General features: G+C 36.0%; 1 long non-coding RNA gene across 2 annotated transcripts; it reads right to left on the bottom strand.

Moving 5' to 3' along the window:
• Window positions 1-116: 116 nt before the first annotated feature.
• On the bottom strand, window positions 117-22,003 carry LOC118497516. 2 transcript variants are annotated; one of them, XR_004900041.1, is made up of 4 exons: window positions 18,523-22,003; window positions 17,273-17,403; window positions 15,025-15,272; window positions 117-634 (listed from the first exon to the last, which is right to left on the bottom strand). It is a non-coding gene; the product is annotated as an uncharacterized LOC118497516 (long non-coding RNA). The 2 variants fall into 2 exon arrangements; XR_004900040.1 differs by having other exon boundaries at window positions 17,273-22,003.
• Between the last annotated feature and the right edge of the window lie 5,260 nt (window positions 22,004-27,263).

The following is a 27,263-nucleotide window of genomic DNA, read 5'->3' as shown; positions in this document are numbered from 1 at the left end:
AGAACTATCTTTACAAATTTTTCCACAGTTATCAATAACGCCTTCAGTGTTTCCAGCCTCACAGACTTGGTATCATTGTCTTTTTTTCTACTTCTATTTAGATCAACTATGATAAAGTGTGCTAGTCGTTTGAGATTCACTTTCCCATCAATATCATAGTCCCACCACACCCCCCATACCCAGTTCCCAGTTTCTCCACTTCCCAGCTCTCTAGCCTTAACTAATCCATGTGTGGATTATTGCAATGGCTTATTAGGAATTCTCCCCATCATTTGACTTTTTCTATACCAATCAAACTTTGAGAATATTTGTACAATGCTATTATTCTTCAGCTCAATATCCATAGTGGCTGCCTATTACTCATTTTAAAAAGCCTAATCAGTAAGTCTATCTATCACTTAAGGTACTTCATCATTGAAACCACATTTTTATTAATTACAACTTTACTTCCAGAAAACATATTCCATGTCAACTGCTCTATTATGTGTGCTATCCTCAAGTTTGACTTTCCTTACCTTCCAACCTTTCTGGTGTGCCATAGGTATAACATCGCCAAAAGAACATCTTCATTACTGTGATGAGACTGGGAGATCATCAAAGGTTAGGGAAAAACTTCTGCAGGCGATCATTTGTTCTGTGATTAAATAAAAAAGTGACTTCCAGTCAAGATGGTGGCACAGGTAAGCATGGCTTGACTCCTCACACAACCACATCAAATATACAACTAAAATATATAACCATCATCACTCAGAACTCTCAGAAATTGAGTTAAATGCAAGTCTGACAACTACAGGATTAAAGAAATCATATCCATCCAGACTGGTAGGAGGGGTGGTGATACAAAACAGGCTGGTCCCACATCCATGAGTGGTGAATAAAATATTCAGGAAGGATATCTCAGGAGCAAGGAGTCCCAGCCCCACACCAGGTCCCCAGTCCAGGGTTCCAGTGCCAGAAAGGTAAGTCCCCATAATTTCTGGTTGGAAAACCAGCAGGGATTGGGTGGGTGAAAGAAAATTCTAGAGTCCCAAGCAGCTCCTCTTAAAGAATACACATACGGACTTACTCAGACTCACTCCAGCTTGAAAGGCACAAGTAGCATACGGGGAGGAACTGAAGTGTCTGGCATTGAGGCAAGAGCTGGGGAACAGCTTTCTCATAGACAGAAAGGTGGGCAGAGGCCATTGTCTCTTTGCTGAGCCCTCCCCCACAGAACCACAGAGCTGGCAGGGTTTGTGTCATATCTGACTCGTCAACCTGGCTAACACTGTTTGCCCACCCTGGAAATCCCGAGACTCTGTCCCACCCCACTTATGGGCCTACCCACACTGTTATTGTGACTTTTCCATATGAATGGCTGGTCTTGGCTCATGCTTCACAACTTCCTAAATCCTCTCAAACAAGCAATAGCTTGCCTCAGAAGGCCCTCAGTCCCTGTACCTCTTGTTAAGTGATCCAGGCCTGGCACTTGCAGCAGCCAGCCTAGATTCAGAGCTTGGCTTGCCTGGGAATCACTAAGCCCGGAACAAGTAGCAGCCATCTAAGATTGCTTTGTAGCATGTAGGGAGGCCCTGGGCAGAACACAAGTGGGGGCTGACCTTGGTCTGCACTACCTGGGAAACCCAGAACCTACATACCCCGTGGACAGCTACAGACCACATCAGAGCACCACTGCCTGCCCCTGCACAGCCGATTCTGCATGGAGGGTAGAGGTTGATGGTCAGTGATCACAGCCAGTCCTTGCAGCTGACTGGCCTGGCTAAATCTCTCCTATTGACCTTCCAACAGCAATCAAGGCTCAACTACAAGAGGAGGATATACTCAGCCCACATGAAGGGCACACATCAAGTACCCAGCTTGGGTAATAAGAGAGGCTGTGCCACTGGACCCTATAGGACACCTACTACATTAGGCCACGCTACCAAGACAGGGAGTCATAGAAGCTCTATGTAATACATAGAAACAAATGCAGGGAGGCTGCCAAAATAAGCAGACAAAGAAACATGGCCCAGATGAAAGAATAGATTAAAACTCCAAAAACAGAACTAAACAAAATGGACATCAGCAATCTGTCAGATACAGAGTTCAAAACTCTGGTTATAAGGATGCTCAAGGAACTTAATGAGGACCTCAATAGCATAAAAAAGATCCAGTTAGAAACGAAGGATATGCTAATTGAAATAAAGAACAATTTACAGGGAAACAACAGTAGTGTGGATGAAGCTGAAAATCAAATACATGATTTGGAAAACGGAAGCAAGAAACAACCAATTAGAAAAGAAGAAGAAAAAGGAATACTCCCCCCCCCCCCCACCAAGGCTAGAGTAAGCAGCCTCTGGGAGAGCTTCAAGCATTCCAATATTCATATCATAGGGGTGCCAGAAGGATAAGAGAAGGAGCAAGAAACTGGTAATCTATTTGAAAACAGAATTAAAGAAAACTTCCCTAATTTGGTGAAGGAAATAGACATACAAGCCCAGGAATCACAGAGTTCCAAACAAGATGGATACAAAGAGGCCTACTCCAAGACACACCATAATTATAATGCCAAAGGTTAAAGATAAAGAGAGAATCTTAAAAGCAGCAAGAAAAAAGCAGATAGTTAGTTACCTATATGGGAGTTCCCATAAGACTGTCAGCTGATTTCTCAAGAGAAAATTTGCAGGCTGGTAAGGACTGGCAAGAAATTTTCAGTCATAAAAAGCAGGGACCTACAGCCAAGACTGCTCTACCTACCTAAGCTATCATTTAGAATTGAAGGGCAAATAAAGAGCTTCCCAGACAAGAAAAAACTGAAGGAGTTCATCACCACCAAACCATTATTTTATAAAATGTTAAAAGCACTTATTTAAGAAAAAGAAGATCAAGACTATGAACAATGAAATGGCAATAAATACATATCTATCAACAATTGAATCTAAAAAACAAATGAAGCAAACAAAAACAGAGACAGAATCATGGATACAGAAAGTATTTTATGGATGCCAGATGGGAGGGGGTTATAGAGGAATGGGTGAAGAGGTGAGGGGATTAAGTGCAAATAAGTAGTTATAGAATAGCCATAGGGATGTGAAATACAGTATAGAAAACGGAATAGGCAAAGAAATTACATGCATGACCTAAGGACACGAACAATGGTGTGGGGATGGCCTGAGGGAGTGGGGGGTGCAGAGGGGAAAAGGGGAGAAAATTGGGACAACTGTAATAGCATAATCAATAAAATATAATTTAAAAAGGACCCCAAATGATTTTTTTGAAATGACAACATAGTTTAGATATTTGTGTAGAGTAAATTTTCTGCAGAAGACAATACCCTGCCAGATGGTAACTTGACAGTCAAGCAAGAAGACTTATGGCTGGTGCATTAAAGGTGCTCAAATAAACTCACTGTCTATCAAATGCATTTTATTTAGAAGGAGACAATGCTGCATAGTGCAGTGTTTCTCAAGTGTCAGAAATATGCAGACATTTTAAAATGCAATCACACAAAATCTTAATGTTATACTACTTAAATATGTACACACATAAAATCACAAAATTAGGTATAATGTACCGTCTTTAAGCTCCTATAAGTATAAAACCAAATTTATGAAGTAAAAAATCCAAAAATATTTAAAAAATAATTTAATAATAAATTATTTTGTTTTATTAAAACTAAATCACTAATGTTGGGTTTAATAGAGGGTGATATTTCTTCAGTTCTGGTTCTATATTCAATGTGTTTATGTATTTTAAAATTTTAATATTGCTAATGTGGACACTGTCTCTTTGGAGAAGCACTTGTATGCTGTATAAAATGGCCTTATGTTCACTGAGCTTCAAACTATACATTTCTGTACTTTAATATATGTAAGTTAAACCTTGATTTAATTTTGTTCACAATTTAAATGCTTTATTTGATACTACAGTGTAACCAGGTTTATACTTAACCAATCCCTGCTCATAAACAATTTTTGAATGCCCATTTTAATAAGTTATCATTATTAACATTGCACGGCCATCTTCTATTTGAAGCCACATTTGAATCTACACTAAATAATCTGATTGATGGAATTCAGAACAGAGTATTGGACCCTGTAGAATTATTTCAAGGAGGTACCTGCTAAGAGAGGGTCTTTGTAATACAACGGAAGTTTCAAATTCAATACGGAACCAACTGCTGCGAGGTATGTTCTTTTGGGTTCACGGTGCCTTTACAATCATGCTATGTTATATATTAGTCCTCTCTGAACCACTATGACACTTTTGTTTTTAGATTGCATCATGATACTTCTTTGCATGAACTAGCAAAGCATATGAGAGAAAAAATAAATGTAAATCATTGATTCAAAATCTCAAGTTAGTACTTTGTTACAGAAAGTCATTAAGATTATTCATATTATTTATAATCACTGAATGAAAGCATGATTTAAAATTGTCAGAGAATTTTCTTTCTTATAGCACTCATTACCTCCTAACATATTATATATGTATCCTCTGTTTATTATCCATCCCCACAAGAATGTAAGCTCATTAAGGTGGCAAATTCTATTTTTCATCCCATAATGTATCCCCCAAATGTGCCTAGAATAGCATAATAAGCACTCAGCAAATGTGTTGAAAACAATGAAAAATTTGTCATAAAATGATATCTGGAGACACTCCAATCGTTTAGGATTCCCAGATTGAGAAATACTAGCATGGAGGAAAAAGCTTTGGCTTAGAAGTCAGAGAGACTTGAGTGTAAATCTATTTCTTAGCTATTTATTATCTCTTATTCTGCTGCTCACTAGGTGCATGACTTTGGGCAACTCCTTAAATTCAGGGAGTCTGTTATGTTTTCTTTAATAAAATGTAAAGTTTGTTAAAATTGAGGAAAATGGCTGGTACATAAAATACCAGCATATACGGAGATCATCATTATTATTAGTATTAGAGATGTCATAGAAAAATATTTAATCAAATAAACTATACTTTTCTATGATTTTCCCTTCCTTAATTCATTTTATTCACAAAAGGTAAAATAATGAATAAATGAAATGAATTAAAAGGTAAAAAGAAATAGGATGTAAAATTTCCACTAAAACAACTGCATGAAAATACTGGAAGATGTTTTCATAATCATTTGTCAGATATTGAAAGAGTTTGGCTATAATAGGGCTGTAAAATAAGCCTCAAACAAAGAATAAACAAGGAAATAGAAATAGGTAAAATACGTGAAATAAAATAAAGATCATTTTGTGACTGAGCTACACATGAGTGGTTTTTCTCTCTCAGCATTCAGTACACTTTATCTTCCCACCTTCTTCCTACCAGCAAGTTCTACTGGGCTCATCAGGAACTCTAACCCTCAGGCCAACCCTGAAGGAAGAATTAACCTACTTATTGAACCCTTAGGCAGTGTGCATGGCCAGGAACCTGGGTATTTGGGGAACACACTGAGGTAATCTCAGCATTTTACTGCAGTATCTCACAACCACTGAAGGAAGAGGTTTAAAGCAATTTATGATAATAAGAAAAAGCAGTATAAATGTATTTTTTGGTTTAAGTTTTTCTGTCAAATGTAATTCTCAGAATTCTTTGGAAGTGCAAATGGATTTAAGATCTGTTTCAGGCAAACATTATTTATTTTATAAAGGGAGGATAAAATATAGCTTAGTTTTAGGGAAAGGATGTTTCACTATTATTCACAGTTTAGCACAAAATAAGTCATTTTGGATGGCTAAATTCAGTCTTAACCCATACCATGTTCCAATATTGCAAAAAAAGTTATCAGTAGATTAAAATAGGTTTTCCCTCCAACATTCTTAATAATGCTAAACAGTAGTTAAATGTGAAATATACCCTGAAAATAACTTGAGTGTTAATGGCCAAGCAAACCCAAGTCCATAAACTTTCTCTTGCCCTTGTCACCTCGTTCTGCTAGGGTGCTAGTTCAACTAATGGTCTTCTTTAACGCCAATGTGCAGTAGTAATAATCTTAAGCAACCTCCGCTCAGCTGATTCACTATATTACCCTTCATTCTTCATTCTTTCTATAAAAACATGATTGATATATACCTTGCTGAAGGTTCATGGCTAATAAGCTATTCTGTACTATGGCCAGGTACTTCTTCCTTCAGTTAAGTGGAAGGTTACTAAAGATCATCTGTGTTTGTTTTCAATACTGTTTATGCCCATTGTACTTGTTACTCTTATTACAGACTCTAACTATATATAAACTGATAAAATATTAATGCAAAAAGAAAACTATAGACGGTATAAACAACAAACTAAGCTAAATGCTCTAAAAGGATTCAATAAAGAGGTCACAAAAAATTAACCTGAATTAGGTGTGCATAAGATACTGAAACAGATTAGCAGAATAATCATTAATATCTACAAGTATTCTGTATTCAAATTGTTTCAAAATATCCTTACTATCTCCAAAGAAAATCAAAACAGAAATCATATATCATGCATTAAGGGTGTGACTTTGTTGAGAGCATTGAGAACACCATTCAATAATATACTCAAAACATCTTAGCAGCTTTACATCTAAGAACTGGTGAAAGAAAACTGCTTTATGTTTCAAAGACAGTAAAGTGCTTAAGTACTGACACTTTTATTATTCCCAGTTATAACCGACATTTTTGGTTAAATGCCCAATTACAGGTCCCAATTGTATCAATTAAGAGGGTTCTACTCTATTAATCTTGATTGTTTTCCCTCAGTCTCAGAATGCTGGACACTTCAGATTATAGGCTCCCCCACTACCCTTAAATTCTACTGAAAAGTATCTGTTAAAAATGTTAGTCATTAGTTAGCACCTAAGGGTTTTGACCTGAAATTAAAATTTAATGTAAGATTTCAAAGAGTAAGTAATAACAAGAAATACAACTACCAGAGAAGGTTAATAAGCAGTTAGAGAAGAGAAACCAGGTACACTGAAAACACAACTTTGAAAGCCAGGAGAGAAGTAAAGGAGGATGAGTGTTTTGAAGACAGAGATAGTGAGTCAAAAGACAAAAACAATTTTTGTAACACCAAAGGATGGATGATTGATGTGAATTAAATCTGAAGATACAATTTTAACTAGGTTATAGTGAACAAGGTTCATTAACTAGATTAACTAGAGAACAGTTATTTGAACTATGATTGTATCCAGTGTGGAATTCTATGCAGTAGTTAACAATGAGGCAGATATGTAGACGTAGATAAGAAAATACACTAGTGCTTTAATATTGAGTAAAAAGTGCAAGATGCTGAAAAAATATGATCCCATTTTTGCTCAACATTTTGCATATGTCATTGCACATGCAGAGACAATCTTAAAGAACATACAGAGAGCTGTCAGCAATGGTCATCCTGGAGAGTGGCGGTGAAGATGGGGCATACTCTACCTTTTCACATGTCTGTAGGGCTCCCTGTCTTGCAAAAATAATTTGTTACTTTCTAAGTAAATAACAAGCATGTAGTTTTGGAAAAAAGGCAAGGTGAACAACGTCAACACAGAATTGGTGGCTTTAGAAAAGCTAGTTTATGTCTCAGTTTAAACACTTTGGATTTTGTTGATGTTTATAAGTTTATGACTTATGCTGTGATAGTGGAAAAACAGTATGAGGTGCCTTTTTCAAAAAGAAATGACTGAGAAAGCCTAAAAGAATGTGCTGAAACAAACTAGTAAGATCAACGTTGATAACTACATCTCTGTTTACCTCTGTTTATGTTTTTGCTCTGTTATAGGGGATTTCCTCTCACATTACCAATTCAGTGAATGATTTCATTTTATCAATTCCACTGAAGTTTTTGTTATGACCATCGTGCCTTTTAACCTGCTCTGATTTCTCCTTTGCATGGAAGCCTCTTATGTGTTCTTTCTCTCTGAATCTAAGGATTCAAACTAAAGCTTAAAAAGTTTTGTGATTCTTGCATCATCTACCATTCCTCTGGGGTCAAGAATTAATTTTTCTCATTTTATTCTTTCATACTAATTTTGCTGATTTCCCTTCTATTCTTGTAATATTTACATGTTCTTGTTTACAAAGGAAGAACAAAGTTGCTTGTGGAATGAAGCCATCATGGATTTCTTGCACGTGTGTCGCCTGTTTCTCCTCCCTCAGTTAGCTGATGACCACTTTGGTTAAATGGAAGAGCCAAGCAAACAGACTCATGATCCACTGATCAGATACAGAAAGGCATCTTTGCCACAGCGTTGAAGGGGACTTGCGTATGTGAGAAGCCCTTAGTATATTTATAGAGCATCTCCTACTAGACATAAAAAGTACTTATGGTGGTTTTTAGTGCAAAGACAAATCCTTCATTGAAGTGTCTGTATAGGCTTGAAGGGGTTGCCTTTAGCCATCTGGTCTCCTTACTCTCCATCCATCTGTGACATCTTCTGTCTTTCCTTGTTTTTCCATTATCTTAACACTGTTCAAGAATACAGATTAGTTTTTCTGTAGAAAAACCCTCAATTTGATGTTGTATGAAATTTTCTCATTAGTAGACCGGCATTATGCATTTTTGCCAAGGTGATGCTAAACTCAAGATGATATGATGAGAGTGCATCATTTCAAGAAGTACCTGGTGTCAAAATGTGCCCATACTGGTTGATAGTAACTCTGAAAACACAGTTAAGGTGGTATCTGCCAGGATTCTCCACAGTAAAGTTATTATTTTTCTCTTTGTAATTAATTAATATCTTACAGGGGAAATAGTTTGATGAGATAAAAGAAGCAAGTAAAGAATAATCTGTTTCTTGTTATACTTTTATCCAGAAATTTTAGCATTCACAGATGATTATTACCACCAATAATTATTTCTGTAGTATTTGCCAGCCAAATGGTGATGTTTTATTTCCATTTTTATTTCTACACTTATTCATTGGAATTTTACTACAGGAAAGAGTTGTCATTTGCCCCAATCTATTAATTTTTTTACATCATTGTAGCTTCATCGATATTTATTTAATGCTATGGGTTATAATCCATTACTGGCATTATATATTCTATTTACATGGGGCTTTAAAAATTATTTTTATGGTTGATTTTAAATATGATTGTGTGTTCTGAGAAAACACAATCTGAATATCACTTTTTGGACATCTATTGAGATTTCCTTTGTGACAAAGTATTTGGTTAATATTTTGGTAAGTGTTCTTTGTATGCAAGACATAATGAACATTCTCTTTTGGCTTTAAATTTTTCATTGTGAACTACATAACATGTAAAAGTGCACCAAATATAATTATATGCTTGGAGGATTATATTATAAAGCAGATACATGTGTTACCACTACACACTTGAAAAAATATAATCTTGATAATGACAGAAAAACATCCCAAGTGCTATGTCCTAATATGTCTTCCCTGTTCACCATCCCCTCCCCACCAGTCCAGAGAAAACATACACATATATGTTTAAATGCATATGGAACATGCAGTATCTAGTTGGGTGTTAATTTCCATTTTCTTTACTAACGAGCATAAACACATTTTCAGATGTTTACTGGTTATTTGGCTATATTTGTGGATGCTGTTGAGGTTCTGCCTTCAGGGAACCCTATTTAGGACAGCTGCTATCAGTATAGATGCATAATCTAGAAAATGTCCTAGAGTCTGACAGGCTGTAGTGCTGCAAATGGTAAGACTTTCACTTGTGTTGAATGGGGACGTGATAGAGGTGGAAAGAAATGTACCAGCCTGTGTAATTCTCTGGTATTTATAAGCAATGATGAAGACACATAAGCATTAGGACTATGGAATTGGGTGGTTATTGCTGAGCACCACTGATTTATTGAAGAAAGAGAGTGACAGACTTAGGTCAATTAAACACCAATTTAAAGCAAAGAATAAAAACCGAAGGTCAAACATGGTTAGGAATATGACTGAATTATAAGAGTGTTAGAGCTAAGGAGAAGGCTGATTTCTTGGCCCACTCAAGTCTTCTCTGGCAATATCAGGGCCCTAAAAGAGAAGTGGGCCTATATGACCTGGGACGGGGATATCGGGGTTGATGCAATTGAGACTTTTCTTTCTTTAAAAAATATTTTATTTATTTATTTTTAGAGAGGGGGCGAGAGGGAGAAAGAAAGGGAAAGAAACATCAATGTGTGGTTGCGTCTTGAGTGCCCCCTACTTGGAACCTGGCCAGCAACCCAGGCATGTGCCCTGACTGGGAATTGAACCACCAACCCTTTGGTTCACTGGCCAGTGCTCAATCCAGTGACCCATACCAGCCAGAGTGATGCACCTGAGAATCTTCAACATCTAGGTTACCTTCAATCCTTTGGCCATGTGGAAGAGACTCACTTCCACTCCTTAGGAGCTAGGGACTCCACTTTGCTTGATGAACAGAGGTTTCAAATGAGGCAGGTGCCTTATCATGCTTTCCTTTTTCAAAACCTGACTTTACCTCCTGGGTATGAAAGCAGTAACTAGTCAAATCTCAATATGTTCTCACTGGGGAAATCTTGGGTCTTCCAAGGGAGGAGAGAGATTTAATGCTCGTAGGCGAAAGACAATTACAGGGTCATAGCACCTGGCTAATAAATACAATAGGCACTGGCAGAGTATGTGTGGGAGTAGATCCTAAGGGTGCTGGGCCAGGGAAATGGAATATAAAACTGCTTAATAGGGAAAATTTTCCATGATTCAGACTTCATGCCCTGAAAAAGCAACCTTGGAGTCAGTTTTTAAAAAGATATGGTAGTTCTTGGAAACCTGAAAAAGCAATGGCTCACATTAAATAAAGTTAAGATATGATAACTAATGTTATAAACTATTCAGAAAGTATTAAAAACCTCAAAGAAGTGGGTATGTTGGAGCGAAAAATGTTATATAAGACCAAAACCCAGCTCACTATGTTCTCTGGAAGGATATGAAGATGCTTCATTTACCAGCATCATTGAATAGCTTAGCAGTGACTATTCTCTGTAGGAGGGACTTCAAAGGTGATGGTGCTATGGAAATGGAATCCCTCCTATAAATGTAGATGATAATAATCCAGACATAGCAGAGATTAGGTGGTAGTACTCACTTAGCAGGGGAATGGTGTAATAAATTTTATGATAGACAGTAAATTTCGAATGGCAACCAGTGGAGGCCTGATTCATTGGGATTATGGAGATAGCTCACAGAGTTTGATGTTACTAGAGGTAAGATGGGCAGCCCACAAAGGTGTTCTGATATATACAACATATATTCAAAAGAGATCAATACTGGATGAGCAGAAAGACAAAGTTAGCTACTCCAATGGAAAGGCATAATCCCTTGCTCAGTTTCTAGACCACAGTCAGTTCTCCTGTGCAGAATTCATCAATTGAGAGAGAAGCTAAATCCACTTATGGCCAGAGAGCAAGAGAATACAGTAGTGGCTGACTTCACTTCTCTGGGATCTGCTTCTATGAGCTCTGAAATATATTGTCTTACATTAATACATCCATTCCAGCTTTCATTTGGTTAGTGTTAATATGGTATTTGTATTTCTGTCCTTTAACTTTTAAACTATTTGCATTTAAATATTTATATTTAAAGTGATTTTGTTGTATGCAGCTTATAGTTTGGTCTTGCTGTTTTCTATGCAATCTGACAATTGCTGCCCTTTAATTATGGTATTTAGGCCATTTAATGTGATTATTGAAGATGACATTTAAGCCTATTATCTTGACTATCTTGCTATCTGTTTTGAATTAATTGGGCATTTTTGATAATTCTATTTTCTCACTTGTTAGCTTATTAACTATAACTCTTTGTTGTGTCATTTTTACTTTTGGGGGGTTTATTGTATACAACTTTAACTTATAGTCTACCATCAAGTAATATCATACCACTTAATATACAATATAAAAACCTTATAACAGAATTCTTTCATTTCTCCATTTTCTTCAATAGCTTTTGTGCTACTGTTATCATGGAAAGTTATAAAAAATACATTTTATGTTTTTTGCTTTAAATAGTCAATTACCTTTAAATACATTTAAGTAATAAACAAGTTTTACAAATTTACCAATGTAATTACATTTCCAAGGCTTTTGATCATTTTCCATTTGTCTGAAGAGTTCACTTTACCATTTTTTTTGTAGTGTAGGTCTGCTAATGATGAATTCTTTCAGCATTTGTACATCTGAAAATGTTTGTATTCACTTTGCAACTGAAAGGTATTTTTGCTGTTTATAGAATTTCAGTTTAACTTTTTTTTCTTTCAATACTTCAAAGATATTTCTCTGCTGTCTTTGGGCCTGCATTGATTCCAGTGAGAAATCTGTCATTTTTTCTTTGTTCTTCTATACATGTCTTCTTTTCTCCCACTGCTTTTAAAACACTGCTTTTTACTGATTTTAAGCTGTTTGATTATGATGTACCTTATAGTGGTTTTCTTTGGGTTTCTTGTGTTTGGGATTCATTGAGAAAGTTGGACCTGTTACTTTATATTTTTTACCAAATTTGGAACAATTTCAGCTATTTCTTTGAACATATTTTTTTTTTTGTCTCCGGACTATCTGCCCTTCAGAGGCTTCAATTATACATATATTAGATCACATAAAGTTGTCCCACAACTCAATGATGTTCTGTTCATTATTTTTCTTTTGCTTTTCTTTCTATGCATTATTTTAGATAGTTTCTATTCATATGTCTGTAAATTGACTAATCTTCTCTTCTGAAATATCTAACCTGTCACTACTTTCTAGACATGGCATTCTTCATCTCAGATAGGGTAGTTTTGGCCTCTACTACTTCAGTTAGAGTATTTTAAAAAATCTTACACATTTCTATTTAATGTTAGTGATTTCTTCTAGCTTCTTCAATATATGGAGTTCTGCTATAATAGCCTTAATGTCTTTTTAATTTAAATCCCTTAATGCCTTCAACTACTACTTCTATCTTCTGTGTAGTTTTTGGTTGTGTTTAGATTGATTAATTTTTCTCCTCATTATGGGTTGAAAATTTTGTCCCAGTCTGTAGCTTATTCCATCACTTATCCAACAGTGCCATTAAGATAAAAAAAGTTTTCAATTTTGCTAAAGTCCAGGTTATCTTCTTTGTTTATGATTCAGGTTTCCTTCTCCTTATCTACAAAACCTCTTACATTGCCCAGGGACATAAAGGTTTTATTTTATATTTTCTTCAAGAACTTTTATAGTGTTAGGTTTTTATTTTATTTTGATATCCATTGAAAATTAATATTTGTATATAACCAAGAATGGGTAAAGATATTTATTGTTTTATTTGGCTTCAGCACCATGTATTAAACAGACTAAACTCTCTTCAATGGACTGTATTTGACCCGTTTCCAAAAAAACTGTGTCTATACTGGGGCTGTCACTTCTGTTCTACTAGTCTTTATATCTATCCTTACATCATTATCATGCTGTTTTGATTATTGTGGCTTATTTTTCTCTACATCTATTAAACTGATGATTTAAAAAAATCTGGCGATACGGTGAATCTAATTGACTTCAGAATGCTGAACCAACTTTTCATTCTTGGAATAAGCCTGAATTGGCCATTCTTTTTATATACTATCTAACTCAATTTGCTAATATTTTGTTAAGGATTTTTGTGTTTATGTTTATGGGAGTTATTGGTCTGTAGTTCTCTGTTATTACATCATCTTTGCTTAGTTTTGGCACCAGAAAAATGCTGACCTCCTAAAATGAGTTGGAAAGTGTTCCTTCTTTTCCTATTTCCTAGAAGAGATTGTTCAGGACTGGCATGACTTCTTCCTTAAAGGTTTGTAGAACTTGCCAGTGAAGGCATCTGGGCTGAATGTTTTCTTTATAGAAAGGTATTTTAACTACAAATTCAATTTCTTTAATGGACATAAAACTATTTAGGTTATTTCCTCTTGAATAAATATTGGTTATTTGCCTTTCAAGGAATGTTTTTATTTAATTTTGGTTATCAAATTTATTGACAATGTTGTTGTTTACTTGTCCTTTATTATCCATTTAATCTCTGGCAGATCTTTAGTAACGTTCCTTCCTTCATTTCTGCTTGTGATAATCTGTGTCCTTTCACTTTTTTTCTTGTTCAGTTTCACAAGATGTTTATAAATTTTTGTATTCTTTACAAAGAATCAGCTTTTGGGTGTATTGATTTTCTCTGCTGTTTTCAATTTAATTAGTTTATGTTCTTATCTTGATTATTTGCTTTATTCTTCTTGCTTGGATTTAATTTTTTATCTTAAGACAATTAGATTGATTCAAAACCTTTTTTTGGTTTCTGAAATAAAGTGTTTTATTTCTCCAAAAGCACTTTTTTTTTTTTAGATTTTATTTTATTTATTTCTAGAGAGGGAAGGGAGGGAGATAGACAGAGAGAGAGAGAGAGAAACATCAATGTGCGGTTGCTGGGGGTTATGGCCTGCAACCCAGGAATGTACCCTGTCTGGGAATCGAACCTGGGACACTTTGGTTCCCAGCCCGCGCTCAATCCACTGAGCTACGCCAGCCAGGGCTCAAAAGCACTTTTTAAAAGCTACTACTTACAATTTTATAACATTTTCATTGTCAATTAAAAATTTTTCTGATTTCCCTGTGACTGCCTCTTTGATCCATGTGTTATTTAGAAATATATGTAATTTCCAAAACTTGGGATTTTCCAGATATTTTTCTGTTATTGATTAAGTAGTTCAGCTTGTTTGAGGTTAGAGAATATATTTTGTCTAAATTCAGTACTTCTAAATTTGTTGAGATTTTTTTTAATGAATCAGAAAATGGTCTATTTTTGTGAATGTTACAAGTGTATTTAAAAATACTTGTATTCTGCTCTTGTTGGGTAGAGTGTTCTTTTCATTTTTATTTTCTTAAATGGCTGTTAACTTTTTGAAAATAAAACTTCGCCAAAAAAAGAGAACTATGTTGCATAAGGTTAGATTCAGAAATCTGATGGTTCAATGTATGAGTTTGAAAGATCAAAAATTATTTTATAAGAAGTATATAGTCATAAATAATTCTCAATACAAACTTCAGTAAGTACATGTACATACAATTAATCATGACATAAGAGACCAAGCATTGGCAATTAAATTCAGATAATGAATAAGTAACCTTTCTCATGCTTACCTCCCAGTCTGTTGTCAGTATGATCCAATGTCCCACTGTCTATACTCATTTAGTTGCACTGATTTTATTTTAGTTCTTCCAAGCAGCCATGATCTGCTCTTGCCTCAGGATTTACTGTCTCACTTATCTTCAACTTTCAGAATTCACTTTCTTCAGAAAGCCTTTTCTGGCATGCCTTCAAAGACCAGGTCCTCTTGCTGTGCATTTTCATGGTACCCTATACCTCTGTTTCACAGGACTTTTTATGACTGAAATAAAAAATATAAAGCCAGATTAATTCACATTATCAATGATGTTAAGACATCTCAAAAGGTTCAGAATCATTTATTCAAATAAGTTATCAAATGAGACATGGGAGTGGCCAACTAAGCTTATTGGTGGCTTCACTGAAGCCTCTTTTGAAGACTTCTCTGAAAGCAGAATTATATCTTCAGAAGAATACTGAATGTATCAGTCTTTCATATTATAGATCTAACAACAAATTCAAGGGGCTATAATTTAAAAAGTTTGTAATTTAGAATAAGTCCAAGCATATACACAGAAGGGCATGCACAAAAACAACCAAAATGGGAAACCACATTTTTCTGCCTTTCATAGAGCCAGAAAAATGGACAAGGTGTCTATATCTTTCTAAGATATTCCTTACTTTAAGGAAGGAAAACCCATATACAAATATCAAATTTGGCTCAAACAACTTTTCCAAATTAAATCTAAAAATTAATGCTTTGGAATCTAATAGTTACTTGCAAAGTCAAAGAATTCTTAGTCAAAGAATTTGGGTGAAGAGAGTGAGAGGAAACTCTCCATCTTTCATGAACATTTGGAAACTTATTTTCAATAGCTCTTGACAATATTACTAGGGAACACTTGTAGGAAAATACACACAGATTTCCTGGCAGTGGAGCTGGAAGAGCTGCCTTCCCCATGTCTCTTAGGTTCACTTTGTAAATTATGTGAAACACTTTTAGACAGACACTGGTACTCATAAATTATACAGCTAATTTGCATATTCCAGTCATGAGACATTATGCAAAGTGACATGATTTGCATAATGGATTCCTCTTGTCGCTTCACTTGCTGTCTGCTTTTACAAAACAAAATGAAATAAAATGAAAGCATGAAAAGGTGAAAGCATCACGTTCCCAGCCTTGCCCATCTCCTTCCTAACTATAGTATCAATCGCTTTCATTTTCTACAGGGGGTTGGGGTGAAGGGGACAGAAAGCACAAATCTACACACATACATACAAACAAACAAATAAACAAACAAACAAAAAACCTCAAAGAGCTTTCATATGAATTTTCTTCTTTATTACAATGTACCTCTTTAATTGAAATCCTTCACCATAAATAACCCATCTGTGTCACGGGGAATGGAAACAAAACATATAGAGTGAAACTATGGAACTTTTTCTTTAAGAAAATCTGCTTTGTGTATGATATTTAGGAAAGGGGTAGCCTTCCTCTCCTCGTAACTAAAAAAAAAAGGCACCAGGTATTTTTCTTCTTATTGAAAAAAACATATTATGGATGAGATAAATGATCCAGGGGAAGGATTTCCATGCTCCCCCCTCCCCAAGAACTTCTGAAGTGTTTTCTTGTTTTAAAGGAGGGAGAAGAAAGGGCTGTGCTTTGATTATTATAAAAATATAGAAAGGCTGAATATACTGTAAGAATGAGACAGTACCACGTTGACTTCTATCGGCTCTACTCCAATGAGCAGGCAACATTCCCTCAGCAGTTGCTAGTTTTGCTGCGGGCTTTCCCTGCCCCCCTGCACACCAGTGCAAAAGGCAGAGTGTGCCAAGCGGCTGGCGTCTGTACCCTGTGGGAAAAGTTAACTGTAATTCTTCGGCTTTTAAAATCAATTAACCCGTGTGTTAATTAACGTCAAGTCGACGGGAGGAGGAGAAGAAGGGGAGGGAGGGAGGAAAGAAAAAAGCTGCAAGGGCGGATGGCAGAAGAGTTGGCACAGTGCCATCCATTCAGGGGCAACGCCACAGTTTCGTGTGATAGCAGCAGCGGGTATATGTTACGGGGGCCCTGAAAGCGGGCCAGACAGTGCGGTAAAGCCAGGGGAGATTATCCAGACCCCCAGGAGCGAACAGCAAGCAGCAACCGAAGGCGCAAGTGCCAGGATTACAGCCTAGGCTGCTCCAACTATGAGCCCTTCCTCGGACCCAGAGACTCGGCTACTTGGGGTTCGGGGGTCTTTCACACCAAAGAGACACAAAGCTGACTTTAATCACTTTTTTCCTTTAAACTTGATTCTGCCGCAGTGGAGCCAGCACAGTGGATGCTTTCACACCCAGCAAGACAAAGGCCGTCGTCTCCGCCATGACACTGTTCCGTTCCAAGCAGAGGCCGGCATCCTGGACTCCTTCAAAAATCAAAAAGAAACAAGGAAAACAAACAACAAATACAGCAACGAACAGAAAAAAATTAACAACCACCAAAATCGTGTGCCCGTTTGCCAATGCCAGGGGTGATCTGGGCATCTGTTGCAGCAGAAGGCGCTTGTGTGGGGCTATTTCTTTTTTTTTTTTTTTTGGCAAGCTGTTGGCTTGTTTGCTATTCAACTTTGTTTATAATTAACTTAAAAAACACCACTCAGCCTAGTCAACAACAAACAAAGAGAAAAAGCAGACATCGGAAGAGAAATGCCATAGGAAGCGGCTTGAATGCATGCCACAGCCAGTGCCACTTGCCATTCGGAAAACCTCGGGGAAAGATGCCAATTCTACAGCTCGGAAGAAGGAAGAGAAGGAGCATAAAGGTCTACAAATAGAAATCATAAGGAAAGAATACTGCTTGTACAATCCTGGATTGCAACTGCACACAGCTTCTACTGGGAGAAGAGAGGGAATATTTAAATGGAGATATAGATGGGTATAAATTAAAAGATAGGCACTTATGTTGATTGCATATAGACACATGTGTAAGGCTGTATGTGTATGTAAATACACATTATTTTCAGACAAATTAAATGCTTAGATATGTATGTATTTTTGTTATAGGTATGGGTATGTATGTAGGTGTATATGTTTAATCATATACACACATATGTGAGATGTATGCATGTGTGACAAAAAGGAAAGGAAGATAGGAGAGGCAAGGAAATGTGTGTATGTGCATGTATGTGTGTGCATACCTCCCACTTTTTGACCCAGGTATACACAGAAGACAAAATAAAAATCATACTCCAGCAGCAAGCAGGCAGTCAGAGATTTATCTACATTCACTGCTATCACCAGGGAGATGAATGGGGCCGATCTGAAGCCCTTTTACAAGATCCACTATGGGAGTGAAGGAGGAGGAGGGATGCCACACGGACATGCACAAACTTGAAGGCAGAGGGATTTGGAAGGTGCTACTTAGGAAATGCTGGTGGCAAAACGCAAGGGAGAAGAAGGGAAAAGAGGCTGGTCTCTCTCTCTATGTTTTAGTTGGTTGTTTAAAAAAACCTGAGAAAGGGTTTCAGGAAACGGCTGGTACTTACGTTGTCTGCGTTGCTGTGGATCTTGAAAGGTGTTCTGTTGGCACCGGGCGCTGAGCCAGGGGCAGGCGCTGGAAACAAAAGGGAGAGACAAAAAAGAAATAAAGTCATTCAATGGGAATATTAATTGCTGCTCTTGTGGATTTTACAAAACACACAAACTGTTTTCTTTCTCTTTTTTTTTTCCTAAAATGTGGATTGGCGCGTGTCCCTTTCGCATGGAATATACAAGTAGTATGGGATTTACAGCCCAGTACGGGACTCAGGATTAACCGCGCTGGCATCTTTTTGGCATATTCTTCCTTTTAATGAATGAGCTTTCGCTGTTAATGAGGAATAATCGTTTGGCTAATGAGCTTTGAAACATTAAGAGAAAAGAGGTTTTTTCCGTTAATCGCTCTGATGCGACTGCATGGATGGATTACAAAAGACAGGAACACAGTACAAAGGGGGGGAACCTCTCCTGGAGTGGGAAAAGCACGGAGATGGGTGATGTGTCCCTGCATCTTTCCTTCCTTCTCTCTCTCTTTTACTCTCTGCCAACTGCTATGGGTTTCCATAACTCCGAAATCAAAGTGGATGGTCGGGAAGGATTATTACAAAGAGTGAAGCCTCTGCTGTTAATGTCTCCAGTGTTTAATAATCATACAGTAGAATGGTTTTATGCATATTTCATTTGCATATCATTAAACCGTGTTAGCGAGGGGCATTCAGAGCCAGGAGAAGTACAAAGTTGGGGAGAGAGGGAAGAAAAAAAGGTCCCTATGATGCTTATCTTCAAACAGGGACTTGTTCCATGATCTGTCTTCTACTTTTTCTAAAATCCTTATGACTTGGAAACCTTTGAAGTTGGATACAACCTTGGATTCTTCTAATTCCTGCAGAGCGGTATATTTTTAAAACAGCAGACATGTTCCTGCACTAGACAATTAAAGGAATATAAACTCCAGTGGGTTGAAACTAGTAGCTCTTTGGGGAATGCAGTTGCAGAGGCTTCTACAAATACCAACACACACACAAAAATAATAAAGAGCATCATATTAAAAGAAAGCGAAGACAAGAAATATTAACATGTGGATTACATTTGTTTCTTTTGGGGGGTAGTGAACTAAAGAGAATGAAGAAGCCATCGGTAATTTATCCCTTCATTAATGAACAGTCACCTTTCTATATGTGTTTGTTTTTGTTGTTTCCTTTTGAAAAGTGATGTTGTCACTTTTGAGGCAATTAATCAATTATTTGGTAGCTCTCTGATCTTTTTCTTCTGTATCGGACAGGAAAGAAAGGTGGTGGTTAGGGAACATGTGTGTATTGGGGGGATTTGTGGGTAGAGAAGGAATATAGTGAGTTCTTTGTAGATCTAATACATGCACAACATATTAATTGAGAGCTTTTAAAGCTCCCTCAATAGGCTATTTCATTCCTGGTGCAAAACAGCAGCTGGCTACACACTGTTGGTGACTCTTCAAATATCATTTTAAGTATTTTTATTCTGTCGCTGTTCTTGTTGTCTTGTTTTTCCTCATTCAAGAATGAGAATACATTGTCACCCTTCTTTATCAAGTCTCTTCTCTCCTCTGTCTTCTTGTTCACTCCCAATTTCCAAACTGTAAAACAATGTTGATGTAATATTGAATCCTGATGCACAGTCTAACTAGCACAACTTGATTTGGAAATGAGGTGCTGTTTTATATTTAAATTATCCCTGCTCCTCCCTTATCCTCCAAAGCTTTGTCTTGGCTATGAATATTCAGATGAGGCATGATGTGATTACACTGTACAATTACTCCTATCCATGGTGGTGGCAGGGGCTGCTCGGGAGACAGAGAGCCAGACAGCCTCCAAGCCAACACGGAGTTTGTTTTCGGTATTTTCCTATCTCCTAGGCGCTGTGGCACATGCAGATGTCGCTGTTGTTCTTTATAAAGCCCTAATGATATGCAAAAGCATAACGACTCAGTTTGGACAGAAAGCATCAACGAAATATTATGGATGTCTTTAAGAAACGGGAAGAGAAAATCCTGACTGAAGGAATGTCCACATAAATTATTTTTATTTAAATGAATTCAAAGGATGGGGTAAGGGCAAGTCAGTGGAGTCACATGGAAAACATGCATAATATTAATATGCATAAAGAGTTCTCACCGAGGAGAAGATCCTCACTACAGCTCATGGGACAAACTGGCTCATTAGGAAATAGCTCAGAGCGACTACAGCATTTTGCTATTTCAATTTTTTTCTTATTTTAAATGAAGAGTCAGACAGATGTGTTTTCTTTGCATGGCAGCATCGAGATGGATCCAATTTGTGAAATTTGCTACCCAAATGGTATTTCTAATGGAAACGGAACTAAACAAGGGCACGGATATAGAAGGGAGGGGAGAAGAGAGAATATACGAAGATGAGTATATTGAGAGCCACAGCATAATATTTTGTAGTACAGGAGGTTTTCAGAAACCATCTGTGCTTCATTAGTCCCAGATGGGGGGCTCCTGTTGCAGGGAGCTATCAGGGTTTATCAAGATGAGCACAGAGACAGGCCTGTTTAGGTCTGAGGCTGAAGAAAGCAGCGGCAACTTGGTGTCTGTTCCCCGCCCCCCCTGCCCCAGCTGTCTACATCTCAGAAGCCAAAAGTACAGCTACTCCTAATTTGGGGATGCAGTAGAGTGTCTCCTGGTCCAGGTATTTGTGACAGAAGGAATTCTTCATGCTATCATAGAATATATTGCTAAAAAACGGATAGAATCATCTGGTTGCTTAAGCAGGCCTGATAACGGTCATGCCAGTTAATTCTCAGGGTAAGGATACTGTGGTTTTCTGATGTTTTTAGAATGTTGAAATTACCAGCATGGATTAGTGCATGTTTATGATGAATAAAAGTAAATACAGTGAGTGAGCCTATTGGGTAAATTCAGAACTGATAAAAATATTTGGAATATTACTAAGGGCCTCAAAGAATTAATTTTTAAAAAAGCAAGAAGCAGCAATGAGAAAAAAAAAGATTTCATTACTTCTCTTGGTCAGATGGATATAGTTCAAATTACTTTAATAAATCAGGTTAAAACTGTTTTATACTTCTGTTTAAATTACTGAAAAACAAAGATTGTTTTGCTCTGGTGTGTGTACCTGCACAAATGTCTACTTGATGGCATGATATTGGCCTGGAACTGGTCTCTTTTTATATGCAAGCATGTAAGCATGTTCTAAATTCTGCCACTCTTTACCTACTATTCTCCAAAACTTCCACTTATAAGTCTCCTTTATAACACGCACACACATTTCAACTATTACATGATTCTCAACTTGTATAGTATACCAAACTACAGAGTACAATGAATTAATGATTATGTGAAGAATGTCTATTTAATCTGAATCTGAATCAGGCCTCCCTCTAATCTCTTACTTTTCTACCCCTGTTGACAGAATTATGGCTATTAAATATTAAAACAATATATAAAAAGAACTTAGTACAGTATTACACATAGCAAGCACTAAATAATGTTATATTTTAATGTTACTTATATTTTTTCAGAGATTTGGTTAGTTTTTTAAGGAAATAAGGAAAAGAAAATAACATTCAGTCTACTGCTACTACTAAACAGTGATGCAGGTAAAAGGTTTAGTGACAAAACATTAAATAGGTATCCATTGTGGATAGATTGTGAATTATCAATAATCAAAAGGCAAACAACAGTTCACATTAATGCAGTTCATAACAGGCCCATGAAAGGGTCCCTTTAAAAATACATGTATAATTCTGAAATGATGACCATGCTGCATGATATCTATGGTCTCTCAAGAGAGTTCTATCACAATTTGTGTAGAGGGCTATGGTAACTGAGGGGTGATCATTAGTTACCACATTGATAGGGTAATGCCAACTTTCAGTCATTTTTTTAAAACAATAAGTTGTATTTTTGAATAGGTGATACATTAACTATTTTCAAGTGTTAACAATTTAAATAATGTAGAAACCAAAATGTTTCCTTCCTCCTCCTATTACAGTCATGAGTTTCTAACCTCACTCTAAAACTCATAATCATTGTTACTTGTTTCTTATTTTTCCTTTCAGACACTAGCATATTATACACAGATATTAATAAGATTTTAATATATTTTCTTCTTTTTATACAAATGGTAGTTAAGCTTCCTTAGAATTTTCTGTAAATGCAATAATTTCATCTCTGAATAGGTAGCTTAACATCTGCATTTGCAGTAACCATGTCCATTAATTTTTACCTTTAACTTGCCTTATTTCATTGATGAGGACATCTAGAACAATGTTGAATAGAAGTGCTAAGTGTTGAGACTAAATATTTTGCTTTGCTTCCAATCTTAGGGGACATCATTACCTTGTTCCTGAACTCAGGGGGGGAAAAATCCAGTCTTTCATCACTAAGAAAGATGCCCTTTATCAAGTAGATGAGGTTTCCCTCTATTCCTTGTTGCCAAGATATTTTTTTTTAAATCATGAATTATTGTTAGATTTTATCAAATGCCATTTTTTGAAACCAATAACAACTCAGAAGTTGTTAGGATGGTGAATTACAATGAAAGACTTTCATATGTTGAACCAACCTTGCAGTCCTTGGACAAGCCCCTCTTGCTCATTGACATCTTCATTTTTTAAAATATATTGCAATATTTGACCTGGTGATATTTTGTTAGAAATTTTTGAACCAATGTTCATGAGAGATATTGATCTATAATTTTCGTTTCTTGAAATGACTTTGTTAGGTATTGTTATCAGGGTTTTGCTGGCTTTATGGAGTAAATTGGAGAGTGTCCCCTCTTCTATACTCTGAAAAAGTTTGTGTAAAATTATTTATCCTTAAATGTTGGATAGATTATACCAGTAAAGCTATCAGACCTAAAAACCATGGGTAATTTTTCAATTATAAATTTAATTTTTAAAAATATTATCTAGTCTACTCAGATTTTCAATTTCCTGGGTTAATTTTGGTAAACTGTGCTTTTCAAGGAATTTATTTCATTTTAGTTATCAAATTGATTGGAATGAAGTTGTTCATAATATCCTATTATTACCCTATTTTTGTCTATTAAGACTTTAGTACTGTCCCCTCTTTGATTTAAGATTTGGTGATAAGGGTTTCTTCTTTTCTTGATCAGTCTTTTCAAAATCAATTTTATTAATTTTTCCAGAGGATCAACTTCAATCTTTTGATTTCTACTCTTAATTTTATAGTTTCTTGTCTTTTACCTACTTTGCGTTTAATTTGCTCCTCTTTTATCTAGATTCACAAGGACAAATCTTATTAAGTAATTAAGTTTACACTTTTTTTCTTTTCTAATATAGATGTGTAGAGCTATATATCTCCCTCTAAAATATTCATCCTATGAATTCATTATCATTTATTTGACATTTAAAAAAATTTCTCTTGTAATTTCTTCTTGGGCACATGGTATTTAGAAGTGTGTTGTTTAATTTCCAAATATTCAGTTATTTTCTAGGAATCTTATTATTATGAATTTCTAGGTTTCTATTATTATGAATTTCTATGTGTTCAGGTAATATATTCTGTATAATTTTAACTCAGGAACTGTTTTATGGCCCAACACATAGTAAATCTTTCTAAAACTTTATGTGCGCTTGAGAAGAATGCATATTGTCATTGTTTATCTTCTGAATTAAACAGTTGGATTCTATCTAGTTATTTTCTGTTCTTATTGTTTTCTTCCTTCTACTTTCTTTGGGTTGCCTTTTTTATTTTATTTCTAATTTCTTTTTTTTTAAGATTTTATTTATTTATTTTTAGAGAGGGAAGGGAGGGAGATAGAGAGAGAGAGAGAGAGAGAAACGTCAGTGTGCGGTTGCTGAGGGTTATGGCCTGCAACCCAGGCACGTACCCTGGCTGGGAATCGAACCTGGGACACTTTGGTTCCCAGCCCGCGCTCAATCCACTGAGCTATGCCAGCCAGGGCTTATTTCTAATTTCTTGAGAATGTATTTATATCATTGATTTTCAGCCTCCTTATCTTTTTAAACATTCATTTAAAGGCTGTACATTTCCTTCTAAGCATAGCTTTAGATATATACTTCTAGGTTTTTATGTCATATTTCTTTGTCATTTGGTTCAAAATATTTTCTAATTTATACCATACTTTCCTCTCTGGCTTAGAGTTATTTATACATTTATGGCTTAAATTTCACAACTTTGGGGATTCTCAAAATTTTTAGTTATCTTATTGCTATTTACCTTTATCTTCTCTTTATTGCTTTCCAGATCTCTGTGATCATTGTCTATTCTAAATGACTTAAATATTTTGACAGTTTTTGAGATTTGTATTGAAGCAATTTTGGTAAATGTCACTTGAAAAAACCGAATTCTGCCATTGTTAGGTGCAGTGTTCTACATATACCTAAGTTACATTGGATAATTATGTTGTTAAATTCACTTACGTCCTTACTGATTTTTTGTCTGCTTGTGTACTTGTTTTATTGGTTACCACAAGAGGGGTGGTCTTAAAGTTTTACACTCATAAATCTATGTACATGTTTTTTTAGTTTTGTCACTTTTAGCTTCATATATTTTGTGACTATGTTATTAAATGCACACAAATTAAGAATGATTATATTCTGTTAGACTGATGTCTTCAAAAATTTTCATTTATTGATGTGTGAGAGAGATCAGAAGGGGAGAGGGGACAGAGAGAGTGAGAAAGAGACAGACAGACATTGAATTGCTCCACCTATCTATGCATTCATTGGTTGATTCTTGTATGTGTCTTGACTAGGGATTGAACCTAAAACCTTTGTGTATTGAGATGATGCTCTAATCAACTGAGCTACCTGGCCAAGGCCTGTTAGAATGACCTTTTAATAATTATGGCATATACACCTTAATGTCTTGCCTTAAAATCTTTGTCTAATGTCTTCACAGTTCTAGTTATATTTTGGTATACCTGGAATATAGTTCACTTTGTTATTTTCAACTTTTTCTGTGTTTTAGATTTTATTTTTTATCCAAATGACAATTCTTTTAACTGGAGAGTCGATTTATACTAATATTTAAAATTTCATACAAGTACATACCATCTTTTTGTTTTCTATTTGTTCTACCTGATTTATGTTCTTTTACTGCTTTTTTTGCATTCCTTAAGATTAACCATGTATTTTTCTTATTTATTTTTCTCTTATATTAGCTTGTTAGTAATGTTATTTTACTATTGTTACCCTAAGTATTACAACATGCATTCCTGATTACTACATTCTATTTATTATAAATTAGTACTTTTATCACTTCCTAGATAGTACTAGAAAACCTTAGTCTCATTTTGCTTACCCCTGCCATCTTTTGTTATTGTTAAAATATATTTTATTGTTCATATATTTTAAACCTCACGAGATTTTTTTCACTTTTTTATTTTTTAAATATATTTTATTGATTATGCATTAAACTTGTCCCATTTCCCCCCTTCACTCCCCTCCACCCTGCACGACCCCTCCCACCCACATTCCTTCCCTTTAGTTCATGTCCATGGGTCGTACATATTTCTTTGGCTTCTACATTTCCTATACTATTCTTACCCTTCCCCTGTCTATTTTCTACCTACCATCTATGCTACTTATTCTCTGTACCTTTCCCCTTCTCTCCCCCTCCCACTCTCCTGTTGATAACTCTCCATGTGATCTCCATTTCTGTGGTTCTGTTCTAGTTATTTGCTTAGTTTGCTTTTTTGTTTTAGGCGTGGTTGTTAATGATTTTGAGTTTGCTGTCATTTTACTATTCATATTTCTTATTTTCTTTTTCTTAGAAAAGTCCCTTTAACATTTCATATAATAAGGGCTTGGTGGTGATGAACTCCTTTAACTTGACCTTATCTGAGAAGTACTTTACCTGCCCTTCCATTCTAAATGAAAGCTTTGCTGGATAGAGCAATCTTGGATGTAGGTCCTTGACTTTCATGACTTGGAATATTTCTTTCCAGCCCCTTCTTGCCTGTAAGGTCTCTTTTGAGAAATCAGCTGACAGTCTGATGGGAACTCCTTTGTAGGTTACTGTCTCCTTATCTCTTGCTGCTTCTAGGATTCTGTCCTTCATTTTTACCTTGGCTAATGTAATTATGATGTGCCTTGGTGTGTGCCTCCTTGGGTCCAACTTCTTTGGGACTTTTGAGCTTCCTGGACTTTCTGGAAGTCTATTTCCTTTGCCAAATGGGGGAAGTTCTCCTTAATTATTTGTTCAAATAAGTTTTCCACTTGCTGCTCTTCCTCTTCTCCTTCTGGTACCCCTATAATTTGGATGTTGGAACATTTAAAGGTGTCCTGGAGGTTCCTAAACCTCTCCTCATTTTTTTGAATTCTTGTTTCTTCATTCTTTTCTGGCTGGATGTTTTTCTCTTCCTTCTGGTTCACACAGTTGATTTGAGTCCCAGTTTCCTTCCCATCACTATTGGTTCCCTGTACATTTTCCTTTATTTCACTTAGCCTTCATTTTTTCATCTAATTTGCAACCAAATTCAACCAATTCTGTGAGTATCTGGATTACCAGTGTTTTGAACTGTGCATCTGATAGGTTGGCTTTCTCTTTGCTGCTTAGTTGTATATTTTCTGGAGTTTTGATCTGTTCTTTCATTTGGGACTTTTTTTTTTTTGGTCTTGAGGTGCCTGTTATGTATGAGGGGCGGAGCCTTAGGTACGCACCAGGGTGGGGCAACACACATGGCTGTGTTGTGATGCTGTATGCTGGGGAGAAGTCCGAGAGGAAATAATAGCACTTGCT

This window comes from Phyllostomus discolor, chromosome 12 (genome assembly GCF_004126475.2).
Source record: "Phyllostomus discolor isolate MPI-MPIP mPhyDis1 chromosome 12, mPhyDis1.pri.v3, whole genome shotgun sequence".
NCBI lineage: Eukaryota > Metazoa > Chordata > Mammalia > Chiroptera > Phyllostomidae > Phyllostomus > Phyllostomus discolor.
This window is presented reverse-complemented; position numbering and strand designations above follow the sequence as displayed.